At 33.4% G+C, this 27,712-nt stretch overlaps 1 protein-coding gene and 1 long non-coding RNA gene across 7 annotated transcripts in view; one reads left to right on the forward strand and one right to left on the reverse strand.

The window, feature by feature from the left end:
• LOC118263227 (protein nervous wreck) overlaps positions 1 to 27,712 on the reverse strand; it is a 182,945-nt gene that overhangs the window by 101,747 nt on the left and 53,486 nt on the right. The window lies entirely within an intron of this gene.
• On the forward strand, positions 4,096 to 5,109 carry LOC126912336 (uncharacterized). Its single transcript, XR_007706968.1, has 2 exons — positions 4,096 to 4,231; positions 4,342 to 5,109. It is a non-coding gene; the product is annotated as an uncharacterized LOC126912336 (long non-coding RNA).

Genomic DNA, 27,712 nt, shown 5'->3' on the forward strand with positions numbered 1-27,712 from the left:
GACATATATATTATTCCCTTTTAAACTAAATTAAGTTCTAAAATTTTAAGTATTTATGTTTAAAATTGTAAAAAAGGCTACAAAATAATGTTTAATCCTTGACTTTTTAATTTTATGACTTCACTATCTCCATAGCTAATTATAACATCACTTCCGTATAATTTTTATAGTGTCTAGCTCCGAGTTTTCTGCGGTTTTGTTTCATGGGAGCCATTTTGGCTGTAAAACAAAAGGTATTATTAAATACATTATATCTTATAATCCAGGATATTCACTATTATGCTGTGAAATTTAGGTATTCGAAAATGGTTACATACACACAAACAAGAAAAAAACATTTATTGCCAACCCTAACTGTAGGTAAAGTTGCCACAAAGCAGGCCGTGGCAACTTTACCTAACCTGTGTCAACATTACCGAAGCGATTATTTATCAATAAATTAAAGAAAAAGCAATTGCTGACATTACAACAGTAATGCCAACTATAATATACATACAAGATCAAAATTTCACTCACCTGTGACAAATAGTTAAGGCTCTGTAAGCACAATTTAGGAACAACTAACTTTTAGCTCATTTTCACGCATACATTGTGACGGCCATTACTGGCATAATAGCAGTCTTACGTCTACGCAAAATATAGTAAATATTTCCTTTTAATGTCTAAAAAATACTTCTATTACAAAACAGAATTCTAGTGGGTAGATTTTTAGATAAATGAGTTTATACCGAATACCTATAGTATGGTAAAGTTGCCAAGGGCCCGGTAAAGTTGCCATAGTTTACCGGTACCTGGTTTTTGTACTGGTATTTTTAGAAAAGATTATCTTTCATCATATTAATCACTTTTGTAATTTTACGTAGTAGAATCGAGTAAAAGAATATTAAACAATTGTTCAATTAGCAATAACATTGTTTTGTACAAGTTTAATATATGAGTAATACTAATAGCTTTGATTAATTAAGTACTTTCTCATAAACGAATAACACCCGTCATAAACGTAAACGGTCATCATGTTTTTATTTCTTTGACGAAAATACTCGAAAAAGGGAATTGGATATATTTCATCCGCTAAATACAAGCGAAATGTATAGTTTGTTTATACAAACTGTAAATTAAGTTATACGTATGTCCAAAATCTGAGTCGAAATGGTACCAGTTCAGCATGTGCAAAACACATCACAGTGACTTAATAAGTAGCGCTCTGTGAACTCTGTGAGCTTAAACCACTTCCATCGGTGAATTTAAAGCAGGAGAAAGAATGAACTAAGCCTTAAGGCACAAAAGAGACTGCACAAAAGCCCAATCACCAAGCACCACGGAAATTTGACTTAAAACTAAGTGGGACCGATGTGTAAGCTGTTATAATTGCATCCAATAATAGGTATGGCAAAAACGCTTAAACGCACGGAAATTTGCCCGAGACTCCACAAGGTCCGTATAATAAAATAAACTTGATGAAACAATTAAATTATCTAACATAGTGTTACGCTCAGATTGCCAGAGACCACACTTAGGCGGTATTGGGTAGAATTTATGTTTTATGCATAGTACAAGCGTATTCCTCTCAGAATGTGACCATGTACGTGGTCCTGTAGGTTTTGCTTTTTTCAGATTTCGTTGATTTTTTTGCGACTAATAATAGATATTGTGATGTTTGTAATAACCATCCTGATCGAATTGCTCTCATCATCATCATCATCATCATCAGCCGAGAGACGTCCACTGCTGAACAAAGACGCTCTAATCCGTCCATAATATGCTTAAAAAATTTTAATCTTATACGACTTATAGTTGAAACGACTTAAAAAATGAGTCGCATATTCAGTTCAAGAGTGACCATCACAGAGTCACTCTGAACAAAATTTTACAAATAAAGTGGTTTTTGAAATTGTCATTTTCTCTTTACACTGTACTTATCATCAAGTTATTAATTTGATTTTGAGAATTTTGTAAAAAATTAACGTTCCTGGGTACATATAAGTTAAAAAACATTTTAGTTTTTTATTTATCGATGTTTTTGTAGAGTTCGGAGGTTTTTGTCCAAAATCAAAAATATTTAATATCTTAGGAACTAGCCATATTCGGACCAGGGACCTCAGGGTTAATTTTGTAGGAAGTTAGTTGTACTGTCACCTCCCGAAAGAAAAACATCGAATTGGAAGTCACTCTGTATAACTAAACATTGACATGTTCCAGGATAGATGAAAAACAAAGCATATTGATGTAATCTGATTTTTCATTCCGCTGCAGCGCGTGAAAAAGGGTATCCAACCAGGGCCAAACGGATAACCCAAAACAAAGCCTAACATCCTTTGTTATACACGCGTGAACGTGATAAGTAGAAGTGTAGGTGTATCGTAACTCTGGCAATAGTGGACCAAACGAGCTAAACTGTAAAAATATCTACTATAGATTTGGGACTTTACTCCGAGAGTACAAAGTTGTTAGTTTAATCACGAATATGAGTAGGTACGTTGAATTACTTACTAGGTTTACTAATTTACAAAGACCTGGCTAAACTCCAAGCTTCAAACTAAAGAGTTTCGAAATCAATACTGCATTGATTATATCTATCTATATATATAAAAATCAATTGCTATTCCTTTGTCTCGCTAAAACTCGAGAACGGCTGAACGGATTTATCTTATCTTGGTCTTGAATTATTCGTGGAGGTCTAGGGAAGGTTTAAAAGGTGAGAAAATATCAAATAATTGACGGAATAGCCCTAAAAACAGCCCTTTTCTTTATCCCATACAAACGTTTTCTAACTAATACGTAGAGTCAATTTGAGCTTTATTGCTATTAGATAAAGTTCATTGTTGGATAAATGCTATTGGATACTAAAAAACAAATGCTATTGAATAAGTGTGCGTTGGAGACTTGGAGCACAGAATCCCTACTAATATTATAAATGCGAAAGTAACTCTGTCTGTCTGTAATTACGCTTTCAAGCCTAAACCAGTGAACCGATTTTGATGGAATTTAGAATAGACCTTGATACTTTTTATTGCAAAAAATTTATTGGAGAATGGGTAAAAATAAGGGATAAATGGTCATATGGAAATTCGTCATTTTAAAAGCTGTAACAGTAAAATTTTGTATTTAGATACTTAATGAGGAACGAAAGAACATGGTCTACTTTTTATTGCAAAAAAATGGGGGAGAGTGGGTAAAAATAGGGGATGAATGGTCATATGGAAATTCGTCATTTTTAAAGCTGTAACAGTGAAATTTTGTATTTAGACACTTAATGAGGAGCGAAAGAACATAGGCTACTTTTTAATAAAAAGGGTAGAAGGCGTAGTATGTTTGATAGAGGAGATTAATGTTTGCTTGAAAATTCGTCATTTTCGTTAATACGTTGCCCGTGGCTTTACTCGCGTTCGATTCTTATTTAAATACACATATACTTATTTAAATCGCCAATATCCCTACTACCATACTAATGTTATGAATGCGAAAGTAATCCTGTTTGTGTTGAGGTTACGCTTGCACGAATGTTTTTTTTTTGGAATATAACAACGAAACAATGTATTTTTTTATTGATAGGCAATATATAGGAAATTAAAGGATAATAATATAGATAACCTTGGCTACTTTTCATCATGATTATAAAATGATGAATCGGCGGTCGTGGTTTCTTTGGAATACATATCTTTAAAAATGCTAACAGTAACATATTCTCAAGTAATTCACATTTTAGATGACATACGGCAGCATTTTGACCACTAACACCACTACGCGGACGAAGTCGCGGGCAAAAGCTAGATTCGATAAATTTTCATTTGTACATGTCAAATATTTGTTGTTTCTAAATTCAAATTCTGTAAATAATGATTGACATTTATGAAAAGGGTGAATAAACAATTGTCTGTATTTTTTTTTTAATCTATTGAAAATGTTGAAAAGTGCATTAAGCATTAATAGAAATTCCTCAAATATTAATTATGCGTGCGTTCAGAAATAATGACAAATTATCAACAGTTACGCGTGTGTTCAGAAATTTATTTTGTGTAAATTAAAGTTTCTATTCACGTTTTCGAACAAACGATGCTCTTTCAATATAGTCTATTGGTGTGAATGACATTGACATTCGTATTGCGCGTTTTTTAAAATATGCAAAATTAAATGTATATTTTTCAATATTTCTGAGAGATTATCTTAATATTTCTTCGAGTTTTAAAGACTAAGAAGATTTTTATTTGCTAATAAGTGTTTGTTAATCAAGGTAAGTTCACATCTTCATTATTGATTTTTAGTAACTTTTGGTGACTACACAATACTACAATTTGGTATACACGGTTATGCAGAAAATGTATGAGAGCTTTTTATTTTCAGTTGGAATTTCGTTTTTAACAATGCTACCAACCAGACGTACAAGCTTAGGCCGCAGAACTCGACATCATTTGAGGCAACAAAAGTTATACGAGACAATTTTTTTTAGTTTTAAAACCATGTAGCTGGTGCAAAATATGTCGAGTCAGTGATGTGTTTATTTTGTAAACAATAAATCAAATTACTAATAATAGTCTATAATCCGAAGACTTAATCAGCAACATTTATAACATGTTGTATTTTATAGTGGCATGAGCAAGATGTTCTTGGTAAAGCCTACTACCTAAAGCTGCCGTGGAAGGCTGTTTAATGTCGAGGTTAAAAGTAGTTTTAATTTGAAATGATGTAATGTATTGTGGCAGTATTTTGCGAGCCACATGGTGGTACAATTTGCTATACAATTGCCTGTATACATATTTATATTCTTGCAGATTCAGGGATTCAAATATATCATCAAACAGGTTCCTTATTGCCAGTGCCTGTTGAAGACTATACATTTTTGCAAATATATTTTATGGACAATTCAGCAAGAGAAGTCGATCAGCGTTGCGCACACAACAACTCAGTAAAGAGATCCATTGTGATGAACAACTTCAAACATTTTTCCTTCAACACAATGAATTAGTTGCATTAGACCGATGCATTAGACATTCACAAATGCATTAGACCGCATGCCATCAGATAATCACAAAATTGTCATCAGAGCCGATAAGGCGCCTGCAGGACAGTGAAATGATTGAATCCTATGAAATAAACACTATTATGAAAATATATTTAGTTTTTTTTTTTAATTAGTAAAGTCCTTTTCAGGTATAGTGAGATCAGGAAATTATGGATTCATTTTTATATGGAGGATATTTATAGATTCCAATTCAAATTGAATAGGGACTCATACATAACTCAGCTATACAAAATAAAGTAGAGCATCATTGCTACGCGAAAGCGGTACGAAGTTCGCTGGGTCAGCTAGTATATATATAAAATCAAAGTAAATTTATTCCAATTAGACCATATAAGTCAAAAATACTTATAAATAAAAAGGTTGCTAAAGATTCCTATAGATTCCTATACTCTTAACTTATGAACAAGACAATCACATAACTTCAAAAAAATATATATTGAAAGTAGATATTAATCTCCATTACAAAATTGCACAATCACGTAAGCCATAATTATGGCAATTAATACAGATACTAACACTATGATACAACATATTATAGACAACCACAGAATCAATCACTGTGATGCTAATTGAACGTCCCTCAATATGTGTATAATGAAATATTAATCCTATCAATAATCCTAATACTATTGCAATCAAATTTCTTTTGTATGAATATGTTGCATTTAATTGCTTAATGGATATGGTATTACGTAATAGTAATACCTACTATTGTATTTCATTCTCGAAATGCAGAAGCTCGATATCAAATATCATCGACATGTTCAGTTCAATTCCAGGAAAACGTGCTTTAAATGCGTTATACTTACTGGACGAAATTATGACCGTGCAATTAAGAATAGGAAAGATTTTCGAAAATCGAGAACCTAGATCTTCGTTCTGAATTCAATACTTCTTGTTTGGCAGTTAAGGTTGACTTTTGAAAAACAACTCGGAGATGGTTTGAAAAAATCATCGCGCTTGCTCAATGCAGGTTGATGATTTCAAACTTATAATCAGAAATTATAAGTCCAGGTTTCCTCACGATGTTTTTTTTCCTTCATCATTAGTCAGTGGTGTCTAATAATCTTAGAAAGTACATATACGATGTGATAGGAGTGGGACTTCTAACCCGTTAAGGCTGAGTACTACATCTAATTTTATCGACAAAAAAATAATATGGGGGGTTGAACCCCCTTCCCCTAAAAATTATGGCTATTTTAATATTTTTTTTTACTTTATGTGATATCAAAGGTTGTATGCGTCGTAGAAACAAAAAAAAAACGACAAACGGTAGCTAATAACCTTGGTTAACTAATTCATTACTTATTGCATAAGTTTGATAATGTTTTCGTGAGAAAAAAAATCATTTCTGAATTATTTTTACCGAAAAAATCGCTATTTTTCAATATTTTCAATAAAATTTGATGTAATACTCAGCCTTAACGGGTTAGAAGTCTCACCCCTATCACATTGTATAACTCGGAAAAAGTCACATTGGTATGTTTCGAACCGGTACCCTGGTCCAGTAGAAATGCCCCTGTATAAATCACAACAGATAATGAAAAATCTAGAGAGAAATTAATTAAATCGGGTTGTTTTTAGCCAGTAAGAGTCTGACACTCGCTCTCGCCTTGCCCAAGGCGAGAGAAGTCATTAGATGCTTCCCCCCACTCAAAAACCGCATAGTTAAAAGATCAAATAAAATAACCAACAACGCTCCAACTCCAATTCAATTCTCATGAACTTCAAAATGTAGCCAAAGACGGCTTATATATGAAAAGGATGGCTCATATAATATCCAAAGAAATTAGGCTAATACTCAGTACTGACCCCAACCTAGTTAAGACTAAGTCTAGGAGGGATAAACAATGTTTTTAAGTACTTTAATAATACACAATAAGCTTGAGGATAAGTTCTTCAGTTTCTTACTTAGTTTGACTTAAGTTGTCTTGAGGCGACCTGAATTGGATAGGAGTAATTCACTCCTACCTCTCTCTCTATAGTATTGATACATTTTCGAGACTCTCCCTAGCTTTCTTTGTTAACATTTTAAGTTGACTTTACAAAGTATAGAATAGCAAAGAAAGTGGGTCGGTGTGGTGAGTTTGTTACTCTTTTACGATGAGATTTATTTGACGTATTTATGTGTAGTAGATAAACTTACGTCTTCATTACTTATATACGTATATTGGTTTGTGTATGTTTTCATCTTACTTTATTCGTACATTGTTCTACTGCGGTACTTTAGGTATATTAGTATCGTCTTTACTTAGTACCCATTAATTTATTGAACAAAATGCCGATATTTTGTTGTATCAACGAGTATAGAGATAGATCTAAATGATGAATAAACTTCAAGTTTCAAACCGAACTAGCAAAAATTCTACAAAAAATGTTCGCCAGTTTTTATTACATTAATAAAAACTGGCGAACATTTTTTTATACTCTTTTAATATTCGATATTGCAAGTTCGGTTTGCGAGAGCGCTCAATGCGATGGACGTGAGTAATTGGAGAGCTACAGAATGCGCATCGGGTAATTAATAAAATATCAATATACAGCACAAAACGTATAATAGAAAGGACAATCGTTTCGTTGTGTGAGTGATATTACCCGAGGCCCAATTCCCCCCTTCCCAATCTCTTAAATTCCTAACCCCCAAAAAGCCGGCAACGCACTCGTAACGCCTCTGGTGTTTCAAGTGTCTACGGGCGGCGGCGATTGCTTACCATCAGATAATACGTCTGCTCGTTTCATAAAAAAAAATCGGCGTGCTTTATACAAACGTATAACATACAAATTCAATACTGAACGGTCATATTGTAACGAGAGATACACCAGTTAAAAAGTCACGGACAAACCGTACATCGGTTTGTCCGTGACTTCCTAACTGAATTCCTAACATAATATATCATGGATTGAGAATTTATAAACCTCAATAGCATTACTACACCTCAATACTGTATGGGTTTAATCATACTACTCAATTTGTTTATTCCGAGAATGTAAGATATTCTCGAGAACCATCTCTCCGCTTTGAAAGTACTCAAAGGTAATCCTTTGAGATAGGTTTGATATCTGGCTGTCAAATCGTGCAACTGTGAGCATCAAGATGTGTCTACATGCTAACGTCACAACTGTAGTAGCGTAAGATGGTCTCATCTTACGTTACTAGAGTTGTGACGTTAGCATTTTCCACATAAAGCATACATGTTCCAAGTTACCTTTGATACCCCCGCATCAACCTGTCTTCGTCTTACAGATTGTTATCGTTCATCCTTATACCATACTAATATTATAAATGCGATAGTGTGTTTGTTTGTCATTCTTCATGTTGCCGTAAAGTATTTTATGGATATATTGAGTTTATGATTTTGTGTATTGTTATACTACATATATAGAAGCTGGAGGGTGACTTACGCATAGTTATGATTCTGTAGTTCAATAAAGTAGTAGTAGTCTTCTTAGAGGTCACGTGCAAAACATATGTTTAGTATAAACTAAATGAAGCTGCTATCTAGAATAATTTACAATATTTAAATCAACTCTAAATCTTTCTTCATTTAACTTTTTACGTTAGCCAAATATTATTAGAGGGACTGGGATGCCGTCTCCTCCTTCTGCGAAGCAGTCATGCTAGCTAAGGAGGAGGCGGGGCGCGTGAGAGAACAAACCTCCTCACGCCCCAGCCGTCGCGAGAGACAGTCCGGGCGTCGGGGATCGCGAGACGATCTCCGGCCACCGTAAGTGCGGGCCTGCGGACGGCGAGCAAGGGTAGCTCACCGCCCGAACAGAACCAGACCCGTGCGTGCGGCGCGTCGCGTTCCGCGCGCGCCTCAAAGAGCCATCAGACCACCACAGATGGGGCCCAGCAGGGCTGATGCCTGATCCGGAGCTGCGGACTACCTAGCGGGTTTACCGGGGCTCCGGCTCGAAAAGCAGGAGAAGGAACGGGGTGGTTTTTAGTCAGTAAGAGTCTGACACTCCCTCTCGCCTCGCCCAAGGCGAGAAAAGTCATTGGATGATTTTCCCCCCACAAAAAAAAAAAAGCCAAATATTATTATCTCTTTTAAAATTATATATTTTTTGTAAGTACTGATCGGCCACGACCCGATTTGAATATTAATTTTAAATGTGCATTAAATCTGAATTGAAGTTCTCTGAAGGATTATTGCATACTTACGTACTCATAAAAGCTATTTCCACGACAGGAAATAGCTTATCTCAGGTCGCTGTTACCGAAATCGGTATGGAGGCCTATATATACATATACATGGTTATGCGAAAGCGACCTATACGTGAGCGGAGCCACGGGAACAGTTAGTTATATAATAAATAAACAATTATTTATTTTTATTATAATAACAAGCTAATGAAAACATACATGAAAAACCAGTTTTCCTGTTAAATCCAAAAAATATTATAACCATTTAATATTATGTGTTGCCTTCTCTTCTAGGAACTTTGATTCGTCTGAAATTCAACGAACTCCTAAGGGGGTTTGTTGAATTTCCATACAGAAAAGATTATTGATGTCAATATTATTTTCTCCCGAAAAACCTATTTTAATTGGAACAGAAAATCCGTCAAAGGTTTTGTAAAGAGTATTTCGGTTATAATATCTTTGTGGATGGCGGTTAAAATCGTCTGAACGTATACGTACGTAGCATTTTCAATGGAAATTCAACGAACTACCTTATATACTGTTCATTATTATGATGTCAATATTATTTTCTCCCGAAAAACCTATTTTAATTGGAACAGAAAATCCGTCAAAGGTTTTGTAAAGAATATTTCGGTTATAATCACTTCGTAGGATTGCGGTTTAAATCGAGTTTAAAGAAAATGTAGTGAGAGCAAGTAATTGAGCTACGGAACTGACACTGATAAGCGAGCGAGACTAAAAACTGATATCAAGCGAAAGACAGATTGAGATGGAACATCGTATTGAAATGATTGAAAATCCGGTTGAACATCACTTGGTAACCCTTAAAGGAATAAGCAAGGGTTTTCTTCAAATTATCTTTACTTCATTAAAAAGTGTTCCTATAAACTATACAACGTATAACAAAATACCCATATACATCAAGAAGGACTGATGAATACAGATTGAATAGAGTCTCTACACGAAGTTTCAGCTTAAAATACGATTAAAAAAAGTTTTATCCAAATACTTGGTATCGGCATGGTTCTTGATTTTAAATCATACAAACATGTCACAACACTACAGGGGTCACTCGCTAATATTACGAAACATTTCTTCTGTCAATCTGATCGCCTAGTCGAAGTCTCTACCTAATTTTGAATCACGCGGCGGCGCGATTTGAAAAATTCATAACTTGGTACCATGAAAACATGACTTTAAAAAACCCTTCCCGTATCGTTTGTTATGTTATCTAGATACCGTGCACTTGATATGTATACCCCCTTTTTGTTACACGTTGTATATTCTTATCTCTTCGTTGCCTTTTAAATACGGACAATATTGTGTTGCACAATTAGTGCAGCCAAACCTATAATTCATTATTCTTATTACCATTATTCTTCAACAAAAAATCCAACGGGCCACTTGCACTACAAATGCATTAAGTACCGTACTTAGAAACACAAACCACTTTATAATTCACACTAAAGATGAATGAGAGACATTTGCTGCATTATAAATTAAACAAATGTAACCCTTAAGCACTTTCTAACTGTATGCTGTTGTGGGTAGTATTTAGCTTGTTATTGTAAGTTTATTGATGACATGGTACGCGTCCATTTCCACCGACCAGCAATGAACAGTTTGCTTTGTACATTTTTAATAGTATTGGTCAGCCATGAATTGGTTATTTGTAAAGCAGTCGAAGCAAATTTGTGTTTGTTTTTCGAGGGAGGGCACGAATTGTGAAGGTTTGATTTCGTTTTTTGCTTGTGCTATTTACTAAAAGGATTGAGAAAAGTTTAATAAAATTGTAGTTGTTATCCTAAATTAAAGAAACAATAGAAGAAATGTTTGATTTGATATACTTTACGTACTTCATCATCATCAGCCTGTTCTATTAATTTACCTTTCTTTATTTGTCTTTCCGCATTAGATTCCTGATATCTAGCTAATCTTCTGCTTTTAGCTATACTGGAATAATGCGACAAATTACCTCGAACCACTACATACGTACTTACGTAGGTACAAAAAAAAACATAACTATGTAGTGTAGTTACACGACTTTTATACGAACAATATTCACAATATCGCTTTTTCGAGTGAATTTTCAAGTAATATAAATAACTAAAGAATAAATTACGCAAGCTGTACTGAGAGGGTGATGGAGAATTTAACCTGACCGCAGCGAGCTTACTACCGTTATAATATTACACGAATATTAATATAAAGTGAACAGGAAAAGTCTTATTAAAACAGCATGTTGGAATCGTTTTCATCACATTTACCGCATCGAAAGTAAAATGCTCGTGTATTTTCCTTTCATTTATGTTTTAAATTATGTTATTGTGTTTATCATCATATCTTCTTAGGCTAAATGGAATATTGGTGTAATTTGCAAATTTCAGAAAAATCTCGTTGTATTTGCAACCAAGTTATATTTTTTACAAACAATCCTACTTTAAGGGCCTGCTTCACAATGTCTGGGTAGCCGCTATGTACCAGATACATTTGAATAAAGAACGTAATTTGTATGAACTATCTGTAACGTAAGTTTATCGGGTACGGTAAGTTTACGGGTATATTGAAGGTGGTAAAACAGGCGCTAACGCTCAGAAAAGTGTAACTAGCCGTATACTCATTCCCTAGTAGTTATAAGAGCATATGTCACGAAAATCAACATTCAATCTAAACTGTGAAATGAATAGATCGAAATGATGTTCATACATTGAACGTCAGATGACGTCATTGTACCAAATTCCTTCACTGAAATGTGAGCTTTATATTGCTGAATAAAAAGGACATAGGATTCGCGCAATACTGCACAAAGGCTCGAAATATCGTAGCTAGAATCAATTTCACGTTACGGAAGCTCTTTTTCAAATAACTTTTTTTCATGGACGGACGAGTGGGCTCCACTACACCTTTGTTTCAGGACTGAAATTTGCACCGAAAGAGCTTTAAAATTGCGATCGACCTTGTAAAAAATTTCCTAGTTTCGATAATACTTTCGCTTTTTGATGGGTCATACTTTGTTGTTGATTTCTGTGAAGTGTATTTTTAATGTACCGTTTCTACATTTGCGTGCGAACACGGTTACGTAAGATAAGTATGATTTTGAACTATTGCAAAACAAACACAAGGGTTTCCAAAATGATTAACTAGGAATATATATAGTATATATATATTTTTGTTAAAGCGTTATTTAACTTCCATATAATTATAGAGTAAGATATATTTCCAAGCATATAACTTTTGCTTCACAGTAGTCTTGTATATAATTTCTAATAGGTACCTGAATGCTTGCGGAGCTTGCCGAGTGCCACCTGCGCAGGTACGAGGTGAGAAAGGTAACTAAAAATTAGACATGTTTATATGTATATGTTTTCTAGAATATTACTCTGAAATCATATTAAAAATATTTGATGCTTTCCATGGACCAAAACTTTTATCAGACGCTTTAAAGCTCTAAAAAATAGTACGCCTTACAAAATTGTAATAGCAATATATGGTTTTTTTTGAGGGGGAAAATCATCCAATGCCTTCTCCCGCCTTGGGCGAGGCGAGAGGAAGTGTCAGACTGACGGCTCTTGGATGTAGGACTAATTTCTATACAAATCGCGTTGTCAGTCATAAGGTGCTCCCACACAGCAGCTATATAACATTAGAGACTGATTTAACATTTGTGTTTAAACAAATTATAACAGTAATTGTAAAGTATGTTACACGCTATTGCAAATGTTATATTGTTACACACAAGAAAACATCACCACAAAAACACAAGATTAAAAACAAATCGGCACAGATGGATAACAACAGAATTTTTTGTCCACAGAAAATACCTATGCAGAATTAATAAAAATAATGGAAACTGTTTTCACAGTAACTTGAATAGTTTGCATTTAAATGCAGAAATCCTCTTTGAAACCGTTGCGTTGGTTGAAACATTAATATGCATAATATCATTGGACATAATCTGTTACACGTGCGAAATAACAATGTACTCAACAATTTCCCCGAAACAAATCAGGTGCTGTGTACATTTATACAATAAATATTCTAACTTAATCAATATTTTTGTTGAGTAATATAAATAAATGAACGAAGGAAAAAAAATGGTGTAGTGAGTTGGTAGATGAAATATTTTTGAGTCGATGACTTTTTTTCCACTACCGAAAAATAACATAGGTATTTTCCCATTTAGGTGTTACTATAAAATGTTTAGGTGTTAGGTCAAAATATTTCTGTTTTATTAAAAATGTGTTTTTACCAATCCTTATGCAACAAACGAACTGAACATACAGTATATAATATTGTATTCCTCTACAAATACATTAATTACATGGTTTTACCCAATATTCTGTATACTCAAGATTTATTGAACCGAACTAAAACTTAATCACAGTACCAGACGGGGATGTAACACGTAGTCGTACTACAAACGTAACAATAATAATTAATACACGACAAGGTACCATTTGGAAGAGAAATTATCTTTAGGTATGGAATATTTCACGGTACAATAAGCTGACGACGATATTAAGTGTGAGAGAGCCATGCTTCGGCATGAATGGGCCGGCTCGACGCTTCACCGAAAACCGACGTGAAACAACGCTTGCGTTGTGTTTTGTTGCGTGAGTGACGTTATCGGAGGCCCAATGGGAATTTTCCCAATCTTCCCAATCCCCGATGCCCCAAGTACTTAAATTCCTAACGCCCAAACGAAAAAGCTGGTAACGCACTTGTAACGCTTCTGGTGTTTCAAGTGTTTATGAGCGGCGGCGATTGCTTACCATCAGGTGTTACGTCTGGTCGTTTACCAGCGTGTTCCATAAAAAAAACGATTCATACACGTTACACATTAGAACTGGTGCACATTGAACAGTTTGCATTAGTGATGTGCATAGATGTCTATACAATATGGTGGCAATGCAACCATTGTCACTGCCACCTGAACTGAGCTTAGCAAACCTAAAGGCTTAGCATGTAGGTATACATCTAGTGCAATGATTACTTCAAATGCTATACAGCCAATGAGCTCACGTATTAACATGAAAGCCTAATTTAGTGTATTGGTGTGGATTAACTACGTTACACAATAGATATACAAATTTATTATAAGATATTATACGTCTCAATACAGATTATACCTATTCTGATTCTGATAGGAGCCCTATTCTACAATTTCGCTTGAGCATGAATCCTTATTCTCAATTCAAATCAGGATTCAATAGTTCGTTTGACATCTGTCAGTTTTGCATTATCAGTTGTCACGCAAACGTTCCAGAATGGATTGGCTGCCATCTTGGTATTGTTCCATTGGATTCCGCGTCGTGTAATATCACGCATGATCCTCTGTGAATGGATAAACAGATAGCTAAGGCAATGTATGGGGGGGGGGGGGCGGGAATCCCGAGTCAAGAAATGTGTAACATAGATATTATGCTGTTTACGAATGAAACTCTAAAGTTTTACTACTACTACTACACTCTATATATTTTTTTTAATTTATATATTAAATCTACAAATCATTACACAGTATAGATTACTTGTAAGACCAAAATCTTTCTTACACTTGACCCGATTAAGTTGGTATACCACTCAGCTTTAGCTAAATCCCAAGGAATTAATTTAAAAGATCTAAGTCCCCTGCGTTCGACAGTCTTGATTAGACCCGTTGTCAAACTTTCCAACTTCTAACTATCCGTAACGATGTTTGGATGACAACCGGGACAGGCGTACGGGACAGAGAAGAGAGTGAATGTACCTATGTTTTACAAGCGGTCGTGCTTAGCTACACGATTGCTTATAGTATAATGATTGGGTATAGTAGTAGTAGGCCTTTGTTCAGCAATGGACGTCTCTCGGTTGATGATAGTAGTATGTTTAGTCGATACAAGAATATACTTTTTTATCTATAAATTGTTTATCTGAGTCTGATCGTAATTACATAAAGGAGAAAATCCAAGTGTATTTAAAACATGATCGGTGCAATCCTGACAATCACAAAAGTCACTATATCTACCCGATCAAGTGTTATTATTGAAAATCTTCACGATATAATATTTAGATTGAATATAGAAATGTATGTCTTATTAACTAAGTAGTAAAGTCGTTTTCTATATGACAATGTTTTAGAAGCTTATAAAACTAAACATCAACCAAGGTTGTTCGCTGAACAATTTTATAAGAGGTTTGAATCGGCTTATATACTTAGCGCCACGATTCTAAGTACGTTATTCAAGAAAATGTTAAATACTATGTTGCAGACTTGCACTTATAAAATCTTGTACTGTTGTTGTTCAAAATGAAATGTAAACTTATTGTTGTTGTGACAAAAGCGTCTTACTTTGTTTGACGCTTAAATTCAATGTAACATTAAATAAATACTCTACAATGTATACTCGTTTCTTTGTTTTGGTAAGACATAAATAATCTTATTAGGACTTTTCTTTCCTTAAGTTTGGTTTTACATTCTGATTTCATCTAATAGCGAGGTGGTCTGCGTGTTGTAGGCGACGAATACGTAACGACCCACGGTGACGCTGGGAGCGCGAAGACCGCGATCAAATGAACAGGATAATCTAGCTACTATGTATACTTGTGATCTATGTGAAGAACTGTGGTGAGACGCGATATACCGAGAGTGAACGTAATACATTAAGGGAGATTTAAGTGAAATAAGTTTTAATAGAAAATGAATATAATGTCGATATTACAGATTGAATAAAGACATTTAAGACTGTAAAATTTAATCCACAATTTAATATATAAAACAAATAAATAACAAAAATCGAACTAGATTATAAATCGAAAGATTCCCTAAGTACATTCCTAAAAAAACAAAACCTAAATTTCAGTAGTCTTGTTTTGAGCATTAAATTCTAAACTCTGAAGATCACTTTAGCATTACAATATAGAAAGCCACTGTATAATTAGAACAACACCCAACATCATATTAGTACAGCGAACAAGTAATTTCGAAACATAACAACATTAATGCATAACAAATACACTTGGCGTCACAAAAATCGCACCTCTTTAAAAGTTCCCTTCATAGTCATTTTAACCCTATTAATCAATGGCAAACATATGACTGTAAGGTATCATTGGAAAGGCAATTTATTTAAGTTTAAGAATAAATCAATGGATTTGGGTTTTTGTTTACCAGGGAATAAAAAAAGCAAGCAAATGCAAATGATTAAAAAGTTACATTTTATTTTATCAGCAATAAAGAACTTAAAACCTAGTGTTACCCACCCTAGCCCTGATGACTGCTTCTATGCTTTCTCTCATGGACGAATTAATGTGACAACAGTCTCCTGAGGAATGTTATCCCATTCTGAATATTTTGACAACATTTTTTTAACGTTACGTGCTGATGAGATCTGTTGTGTTTAGGAATTCTAACTATTGTTAATTTAAAGGTCGTTAAACGTACTTTCAATTGATACCAATATTAATAAGGTGTAATGTATTCGTTACTGGCGGGACATGTTTTAAACTTACAATTTTCCAAGAGGTGCGATTTTTGTGACGCCGAGTGTAGTTTGGAGATGACATCTCTAAGTTGGAATGTAACATTGGAACCAATGTTGGATCCAACTTCGATAGGAAGCGAATAACTTGAAATTTCCATCATTCTCCTGACCTCTTGCCAACTAGGTTGGGGTCAGACGATCTTAAATGTTAGATATTAGTAGCAATCAGTTTGTATTGGTAATTTCTCTGAGTTTGTAGTTGAAATGATAATTTCATTTAACAGTGATCCAAGGGTTGGTAAGATGCGAGTCTACGGACGATCAGAATCAGATTCATGCGTGTGGCGTGTCGCGTTACAAGCGCGCCTCAAAAAGCTATAGGACCACTATAAATGGGGCCTAGTAGGGCTGATGTATGATTCGAAGCCGCACACTACCTTTGGTTTACCGGGACTCGGGCTCCAAAAGCAGGAGTAGGAACGGGGTGGTTGTTAGTCAGTAAGAATCTTGACTAATTTAGTTTTCTACTGTCTTTGTAAATTGCAAATGGCTAGCAATTTTACATACCACTTTTTTAGATTGTAAGACTTATAGAAAATGCAATGGAGGGATACAGCCCTTATTAAATTGGCAGTTCATTACTAAATTAAAAAGAAAACAGGAGGAGACAAGAGAACATACTTCGTAAAACAGAATTTAAGAATGATTTGACATTTAACTAAAATGTTTTTAATAATATATCAAAGATTAAAATTCGATAAGATACATGAAACATAGAATTATATTTGTCTGATCAATAGTAGTTATAAAAAATGTATGATATAACGAACCCAAGCGTTTATCTGCTGATTTATTAATAGAATCGGTAAACTTTGTAGACAATACGGTTTCCAAACCAACTTCATTGCCTGACCTTTGGTATTTATCCTGTACCGTACCTAGAGTAGGGCTTTATATTCTATTTCTATTTATATTACATAATATTTATATACTTTTTGTTGAATAGAGAGTATTTGTTTCTAAAAACGTTGTACAGATTTCTATATAATATATCTCGTAATTGCGTAGAAAATATAAATAAGGTGTTCTAGAAATAGATATTAATTCGTCATATTACACATATTTATCAAAGTAATTAATCAATATTATTTGTCTATATAAGGCAAATAAAATATAAGATAATATTTAACACACACTTTAAAAGGGAACACTTTATAGGAAGAGTATAATTGCACCTTTCCCAACGAACAAAGGTTGAAAACGAATACCTTACGAGTTTTATGCACAATCAGCAAAACAAACAAATGATCAATACCAAACACATCATATCACGCGAATAGAACACAATAGAAAAAGAAATCCATTTAACCACAATCGGAAAACAAAATAAAACTACTCTATATAAATCCATTCCTGTTCACAGTCGAACCTTTGAAAGTTTATTATTAGCTCTATGACTGCTCCCTTTACTCGCCACAATATTTGTCAAAGCAAAAATATTTTTCGAATATTGAAAGGCCCTCCATTCGTTCAATAAAACCTTAATTCGTAGCAACAACAGGCTGCACTCCGTTTTGTCCGTTTGTGAAATGGTTTTGTTCATTTCGGGAGCTCGATGACTAAAAATTTTAATCTACGTATGATTGGTACCGTGTGTATGGTTCCGTCGTTTATTGGAAAGTCAGATAGATGGAGATTTTTGTTGGGGTAAAATTAGTGAAACAAAGTATGTGATCTCCAATCTATCTAACAATTATGGAGATTATGGCAGGCTCCTTTATTAATGTAGAAAGGGCTCATATGTAGACGATCAGAAAAAATACGTGTCTAATACTGGAAATCCACGGATATTTTTTATTTTATCATATAAGATGACAATACTTTGACAAAACGATTCAAAGTTTAGGAGTAGGAGCAAAAACGTTATTATTACGTATAAAAAGTACCTGGAAGTGATGTCATATTTCATATCTGCGAAAGTATTTGTTTCCGTGAGAAAATAAAAAATACGTGTCTAATGTTTTAAAATAATCTACAAGACGGATAAAAATTAGTCCTCTACCCTATTCCCCTGACTTTTCCCATCTAACTGTAAACAAAACTAGAAAACAATAAACAAGAGATGTTAAAAATAACTATTCTTTCAACACAAAGCCCTTATCTGAGGCTGTTTAAAAGTTAACCTTTAACTTAAGTAAGCTATCCTTTTAGAACAAAGCTAATTTCCGTTGGGTTCCCGACATCTAAGTTAATCTTTGACTTCACCGTAGCGGTCACGCCGTGGTTTCCCTTTGAGCTAACTATAGACAGTAAACTACATAAAGTCGCCATTTGCCTGCCTGTCTATTCTGGCCAAGATGGTTGACCCATATTGACAGTTATTAAAGCGCATTTGTTACTGTGCACCTGTACACGAATAATGTACCTTTTAATTTTAAGGTAATCGGCAGCTCGCGATTTGTTTTTAGATTTCACTGATGAAATATATTCAAATACTTTTTCAGTGAAAATTAAAAAATGATGACTTGCTGTTATGAAACCGTCAATAATTTTTTCAAGTTTGAAAATAGATAAGGAAACCCGTCAATCGTTTAAAGCCCTAATAATTACCAAAGATTTTGTGCAAGTTTCGTAGCAATTAGCGTTCCAATGTCTCAGCCTACACCAATGGGAGACAGGCGTGAGATTATGTATGTATTTACCAAAGTCTAAAACAGTTTTTTTAGTAACCTAACCTAAAAAGGAATAAAACTAACAATTTACTACACTACTATTTAATAAAACCTTCAGTTCACTTATGTTTTGTTGTGTTAAAGTTAGTAATGACTTGTTACAAGTCATGTTCACTCGTTGACTGTTAATGTAAACGCTGTGACCCAATCACATTGTTCTGACGTGTTTTCAGATAGAAACTAATGAGCTGCGTGATTATGCATGGTTTAAACACATCCTGTATATGACGTGTGTTTACAGGTGCATTTGTTCACACACCCTATACATGACATGGTAATATGCATACATTATAATATTATTTTGCACTTCATTTGATGTTATGTTGTTACATATTTATGTTTTACATAATGATACTAAAATACATAAATAAAAAAACAATAGAAGCAGATTTACCTACTAACGGCCAATTCCAATAACCTACCTATCGGTAGATTTGCCTACCAGAGGTAGAATTTTGACACATTTTGTATAGAGCTTATGTCAAAATACTATCTCTAGATAGATAGGTTATTGGAATCTTTTTGAATAAACATAAACACCTTGTGACTGTCGATTATTAGCCAATGAGCCGCTTCTCCACACTTCAGACCTCTTCGTCATTGTTTTCAACTCTCATGGTTTTTTTTTATGGAATAACGGGCAATTAAATGTGAGAGTTGATAATAATTGAAAGTTAAATATAAAAACGTGTTCACTAAAACTGCATTTAATTGCGACTGACTTATGTGACGGGTGCAGCCGCCTCTAAGTATGTGCACATACATATATTCCTACTCATATACATACTGTTGTCCCTTCAGATATGACCTTGACATTGTGATAATCTTTGATGTATTATGTGTTGGACATATGTATGTACATCGGTATTTGGTCGCCTAATTTTGTGTTCACATTTGTAGTTATTACGACGATCATATTTTGGATATGTTTGTACCTAATTACGTAAATGTAAAGGGTAATTATAAGTTACATAATATGTCATTGTTAATGAAAGTAGAGAGGGATAAGTTTTTTAAGCCACTAAACTTTTTATATTAGTGTTATATTATATTATATTTCTAATGTAAGTTTAGTTCAAGTCCTAATTCTGTACTAATGTGGTGACAAAATAAATATAAGTATATACTATTATCATTTATCATTATTTTGGTAAATCAACAAAAGTAAACAACTTGCTATAAATCAATATAAACTTAGTACCTGCTCAAATACGGAAAAAAATATTAAGTTATTAAGGAAAAAATTCAATGAAGAATATAGGTACTATTTCATTAAGCTACTTGTCACCTATTTACTCCAAATAACTCATTAAATTCGAAAATATTTATTAAAATATCCTCAACGTTTCTTTGTTAAAATATTTAAAGACATTTTAAAAATGTCGGATCATTTTCTTTATCCGCGATAAAATGTCCAAAGATCCTTCAATTTTGATAATAACCTGCATTGTTAGCTTAACGAAGACGTCATACTTCGATCCTTATTATATTCTTACTACATATTTTTTTAAAAATATTTTCTATAAAAAGATCCATTAAGTATTTCCTGAAGATTTTAACATAATATTATCTTAATATTCTTTGAAATATCCAAGGAACGTCGAAATGAAAACTAACTCAATATCCAACCTATTTCAATAAAGTAGGTTGCATTATTGAACACAGTATCGAAAGAGCTACTTACTTACATGCATTTTGTGTCTAAAGTAATAACATCATACATAATAGAATCTTTTAAAAGTCTATCTTCAAGATGTGCATAAAATAATGGACTAAACCAATTTTTCATAGAGAAATTGATGCAGCATTTTAAAAGGTTTTAGACATCAACAATTTAGTATAAGGTCTTATTGTGTTTATCATCAAGTAAATAACTAAAACAATTTATTAACTATACTTGGAGATGGCTCTTAGTAAACGTCATCTGCTTTTTGCTCGCAATCTGTCTCCCGATGCAGTTTCGCAAAAAGAGGAATTAAAATTCGTCGCAGCGTTTCTGTCGCTTCGAGGGCTGGAGAGCGAGGAAAGGATTAAAGAAGTGATTGCACAACAATCCTGTCTCGATCGATTTTTCAAGAGACAGACAGCTTTTAGAAGAGAAATAAGTGGTATGCTATTTTAGACATTATTAAAACCTATTAAGAGACCTTTTTGTACCTATTCTTAAAAAAAATACAGATATTTAATACAGATTTGTAGCGTCGCGCGGCGCCCTACTTGTACTTAGAATATTGTGATTTAACCTAATTAAAATTCATTTTGTGTGTTATGTAATAAAATCGTTACTCAAAACATTAAGATAGTTTTGTTTTTCATACTTAATGATATTATGTTGATATTGATATTCTTCACTTATCTCGGGACCACAGGGTCCCAGACCTTTGGAAGGCCTACGAGGGGCCGAAGCCAACTCGCAGAGGCCTGTTGAACAATTTTAATCTAAATGTAATGGGACATCAATGACATTGATATAATTCTTAACACTTTACTTTAAAAGCTATGTTTAATAACAATCTTGTAGTTCAAGCAAATAGATTCTCATACTAACAAAGCCACATTTATTAATTGTACAAAGCATTACCACAGCTCTACTACTTAGCAGGCAAATTACGACACGCCATTAAAGTGAGTATACGAGCCGTAATTACGGACTTGTAATCATTAAACCTTTTGTAATAAAAACGATATGACTTGTAGAAAGTAGTGGTTTTGTATTAGAATACTACACTTAGTGATTTGTAGACATTTATATTTATAATTATTTATTTATATTGTTATCGTGATTTTACAAAGAATTAAGATAAGTGTTATCATTGATATTGTTCTCACATAAATATAGAATGCATGGGTAAAGAATATCAAAAAATGTATCAAAGGAATTGCAAAAAAAGTGAGTAATGATGCTCGTTCTTCTCCATTTTAGGCTACATTTTGAAACGAGTACCTAGCTTCACTTCCACACAGACTGACGAACAATTCATTTGACGTTTCAAAAGTGCCTAATTAATTGACTTTGACTTTAACATTGAATAAGAGACTTCCAAATACAAAGACTTGAAAATAAAAAATACACCAATTAATTTTTTAATCCCGTTTTATGTTTATTTCCTCATAACGAGCTTGCTTTCTATATTTCAATCAATTTTAAACTCTAACTGAATACTGATAATTTCAAATGAGTTCAGATCCAATAGTTTTAAATATTTAGTCGAGACTCATTCTCAGAAATCAGCCCTAAAAATGAATAAAGCAATAAAATCATAAATACGTAATCATAGAAACACTACTCCACTAACGTGTAACAATATTGCTTTAGCACTTTGATCTTTATTGCGTAGGATATAAGAACAACACCTAAAATCTGGCAAAAAAGGATTTGTAACAAACGTAGGTACAGATAAGGACGAGTGTATTTTCATCCAGACAACCTTGGACAATGTCAATTATGTTAGAGGTGTCTAGAAATAGACTGGATTTTCGCGAATACATTATTTGCAGATTTGAAAAGGTTTTTAGTTCTTAAAACGTATAGTAAACATGAGAGAACCCACGTACTATTGAATATTTTATACACCCAGTTTTCACATTAATATTATTTATTTTAAGATGAGAAAAGTCCTTTACATTCTACCCATTCGCTTAATTTTTTTAGTGGTAAAACCTACATTATTACTCTATTTAACTTTACTGTACACTACCACTGCTCATAGGCCGAGTCGCAAATACGATTGCCGGGCAAGGGGTCTCGGATTCGATTCACGTGTTACCTCACCCTGTCCCCCATATTACATAGGACTTACAACACAAATAGTGAAAAGTAGGTGCATATTATACAGTAGCATTCCGTGTAATAATGTGCACCTCTGCCTACCCCTTCGGGGTTAAAAGGCGTGACGCCGAACGTTGTACACTACCAGTAATTATATACCAGAATAATAAATTCAAGTTAAATACAACTCCGCAGTAGCTACAATCACTACACGAGTGAGACTAATTAAAAATTATGTAAATATGCTGTAAAGTCTCTCGGGACGTTATTCCATTATTAACAACACGCGTGCATACAACACAAGTTACACACATAAAATATGAGGTTACTAATTAACTAAACTAATAGTGACGTTCTGTTATGTGTACCTGCATGCATTTCTAAACGTAATAACATACATAATGTAATACATTGCTTCATTCACGCCTGTTTACCCACTGCTCTACTCCTATTGGTCGTAGCGTAATATATCTTATTGCTTATAGTCTTCTTCAATAAAATATCCATTCAATACACTTTTTGAAATTGATACGATATTTTTCTAGGATATTGCGTTTCAACAAACAAACTATTTATAGGGCAATCATTTTACTTTATAAAAACATTCCTCGGCCTTCCTATAAACATTAAAATATGACGAATCATTGTTGTCGATCTCAAGAGCGACAACAATGATTCGTCCAACTAGATGTTGACGTCTAGTTACGCTCTTAATAAAGCAAATATCCGAATGGTTTTAATTTGATAAATTGGTCTTTATTCTTGCACAATGGATAAACGCTTTTGCGAAGAATCTATCTAAGTTTCACTATGATTAAACAAAAAAATATTGCACTTTTCAAATCTTTAACTATACCTATATAAATAAATAGTAAAATTATTTCTATAACAAAACTAACTCACCTTATTCTTAAACAAATCCTTAAGACTTGCCTCAAGAACAATGCGACGCAAATCCTCACCCATTTCGACCCTTCACTGACTCGAGTCCGATAGAACAAAACTGACCTACGCGTCTGACATAACAATAATATGTGGAGTCTATACTCTAAGTGAATTGAGCTCATAACTCTATTGAAGCACTTCTGTTAATAGATTTATTGAGACCGTCTCCCAGTCAATCTTTCCATCAATTTTGCACCTAACTCCTTCCTGTTGGCATATTAATGTGTTAACTCTGATGCAAGGCATATAGTTACAATGTGTTTGTATTTCAATCTAAAATGTTTTAATTTCATGTATTTTTAAAAGTGTAAATGTAAAAATAGTTTAACGTTTTTTAAAGTATTCATGATAGTTTTATTTGTATTGAATTATTTTGTTGGGTGCTGAATATGAGCCCTTAGCAGGGCTTGAGACTAATCCAGTTATATCGTCAAACCTTTATGTGAGTATACAAAAACAGTTTATATATTTTTAGATTGAAGGTATTTTTGAATATTTATCTGAAAACTTCAAATTAAATACCAGAAAGAAACATTTTTAAAATGTAATTAAACTTTTAAACTGTTGCTTAACTATACTTCGCTTTAAGTGATAGAAACATAACTAGAGTTGGAAATTATAGTATTTACTCAACATTTACCTACATATACATGTACATATGATACATAAATTGCCTTCAGTCCGTATTGTGGTAGACGTTACATTTATTGGGTCTGAGGTGTACGGATGGTAAATTGGATGGAGGCAGTTTCGGGTAGAGGCACTGAGGCCCGTAGGTACTAAGCACTTTATGTTTGTTTAAGTATTAGTAACGTGTTATATAAACAATGTATTCCATTATTATATAATTAATAATTATTATTAATTATATATATGGTTGAAAATAAGCCAAGCAGGATTCAAAGTCCCATAATACTAATAAGAACTTAAAAAAATCAAACCTTCTTTGCCTCGTCAGTCAAAAATTGATTCACACCAAAATATTTTCAAATCCTATTATAACTTCTATTCAATACTACAAACAATAACATAAGACGTGAGAAGTTTTAAATAAAAATATACTTTTCCATTCAACAAGAGAAACAAGGGATATTTCGTTTCGAGTTTGTTACGAACTTAATTCCAATACAGATATCAACATTCGTTCGACACCAGCTACTTTGGCATGAAGTTGTCGCGAATGGAATACATTGAAGTTCGTGCGAAAGGAATACTGCGCTCGTAATAAAATTTCGCTACAGGCTCGCGATGTGTTCTTGGCTTGGAGAAATATGTATGGAGTATCGTATTATTTTAATGTTGTTTATGTTTATATTACGATACGATACTACGAGCGGCTTCTTAGAACGTGGAACGTGTAAAATGGATTAAGACTGTCTTGACTTTGAATTTGACCAAATTCTAAATACTTATTAATTTCGGTTAAGAAAAGGAATAAGTAGCGAGCTATTGTATGGAAAAAGATCAGTCCATAACTAGGGCTTCACAATCTTCATTAATCAATATTTAAAATGACTTGAAGTCAACATTAGAGGGTATATAAATGACCAAAATCGCAATAAACCGAAAGTACTACGATCACCGTTTACATCTCCCGTACAACTCTTTTCATAAAACGCTCATTTCACAAACTCTTTTTTTTAAACTGACCCGTTCAAAGAGCGTCTACCCTTTTTTCAAAGTATGGTGAAACAAAATTAAAATAACATGAGCGGCTTTAATAAAAATGTCTCCTGCGTCATAAAAGTAACGTCATAGGTATTACGTCTTTCTTTATTTTCCGCTAATACAGCAACAAAATTGAATTTCCTTTATGTATTACGGAAAATGCATTAAAGGGAAGACCTATTATAAAAATGTAATCTAGCTTCTAGCTCAAAAGTAGAGGAAAGGATTATACCAGATTTGGTTTTGTGATATTACATGCTGCCCGCTTGCGCTTTATAATATGGAATATAATATGTATTTTATTCAAAATAGCCCGCAGCTAGTAGCTTTTAGCCTTAATGAAATATGGTTGGTAATATCACAATAGATAATACTGCCTTGAATATGCATTGTAACTTGATATAATAATTTTGCTTCTACATAGAAGATTGAAGATTAAACAGAATAATGGGAAATATGGATTTCATATTCATATTTTCGTCATAGAGTATATTTTAATCACTACCTTTTGATATTACTACACATTTGGCAGAGATCAGGCAGCATCTCTTTCTGACAAATTACCTATATTTCTTATGCGATGCACTTTAATGAAAGCATTGCACACTTGCACGGTTCTCTCACATTATCCTCTATTTCATTGTCTGGACTTTAAAAGAGACTATGTCCTCTGAGTTTGTTTCGGCATTTCTTCTCAGAGTAGTCGGATAGGAAATGCTGGCCTCATCTAGTTAGCTATTTAAAATATTGATGTGTAAAAGTGTTATTTTATAACCTACTTACAGAAATAAATATCATTTATCATCAAAAACCAATTCTTATATGATAATTTACTTCTGAAACTATTCCCTTGTTTCAAAAGTATTCTGACACAAAAGACGTATTCCACAGTTATTCTCAAAGCGAGTGCGCCTCACATTCGAGATGCATTCTGTTCCTAACAAACTAAAAGAACTTTCCAGAATAAAACAAAGTACATGAAAGGATTAATTCCTCTCTTTGTGAGATTTATATGTGGGAATGAAAGATGAAAGTCATGGAAGACTTTTCACCAGGAATTCTTTGTAGTTGGGTTCTTTCGTAAAAAGAATATGAAAATAGGAATCTTTTGAATGTAAGTCGTACTATTATTGAATTATATATTGCGAACTAAGACAATAAGAAAATGATTATAGAATACCTTTACTAATGGTATTTTATGTGTATTCTAAGTCTATGTACATCGAAATTACGATGCAATATTTTACATAGTAAGATAACATAATAGGGTAGATGACAAATTTTTAATTTAATGTCCACTCTTGTAGAATATTTTAAAATATTAGACACGTATTTTTTATTTTCTTACAGAAACTAATACTTTGGACGATATATTGATTTGAAATATCGTGTGACGTCACTTTTGAGTACGTTTTATACTCAATAGTGACGTAAGTAACTCCCACTCCAAAACTTTGATTCGTTTTATCTAAGTATTGTTATCTTAAACGATAAAATAAATAATACGTGTCTAAAATTTTGTCATTACCTAACTGATAAACTAAATAAATTTTAATTTTCATACCCCGTAATCATCCCTATTATTAAATTGTCTTTATTAAATCTTTTACTACTGAACCGATTTTACTTAGCCATACTGCATAATTATTATATTTACTTCACTACTGAACCATTTCACTACAAAATTCGTACCAAAAAGTCCTTGAAACAAAAAGCTGACACACGTGAGTATAGATAACACAAACAGGTGCAGGTACTCGCGATATTTATGAATGAGGGAGCAGTAACCCCAGGTTTTAGGGAGACAGGTCAGACCCCTCTCGACGCTCTCAGGGGAACAAAATTATCGATTTGCAGAATTGTACCAATTTCGCAATGTTAATACTGATTCGGGTCAGTTGTTCATGTGCATAGAGGGTGGTTTTAAAATGTTTGTTGTGATTTGTATTAGTTATGACTGTTAATGAAGTT

Source organism: Spodoptera frugiperda, chromosome 25, assembly GCF_023101765.2.
Source record: "Spodoptera frugiperda isolate SF20-4 chromosome 25, AGI-APGP_CSIRO_Sfru_2.0, whole genome shotgun sequence".
NCBI classification, from domain to species: Eukaryota; Metazoa; Arthropoda; class Insecta; order Lepidoptera; family Noctuidae; genus Spodoptera; species Spodoptera frugiperda.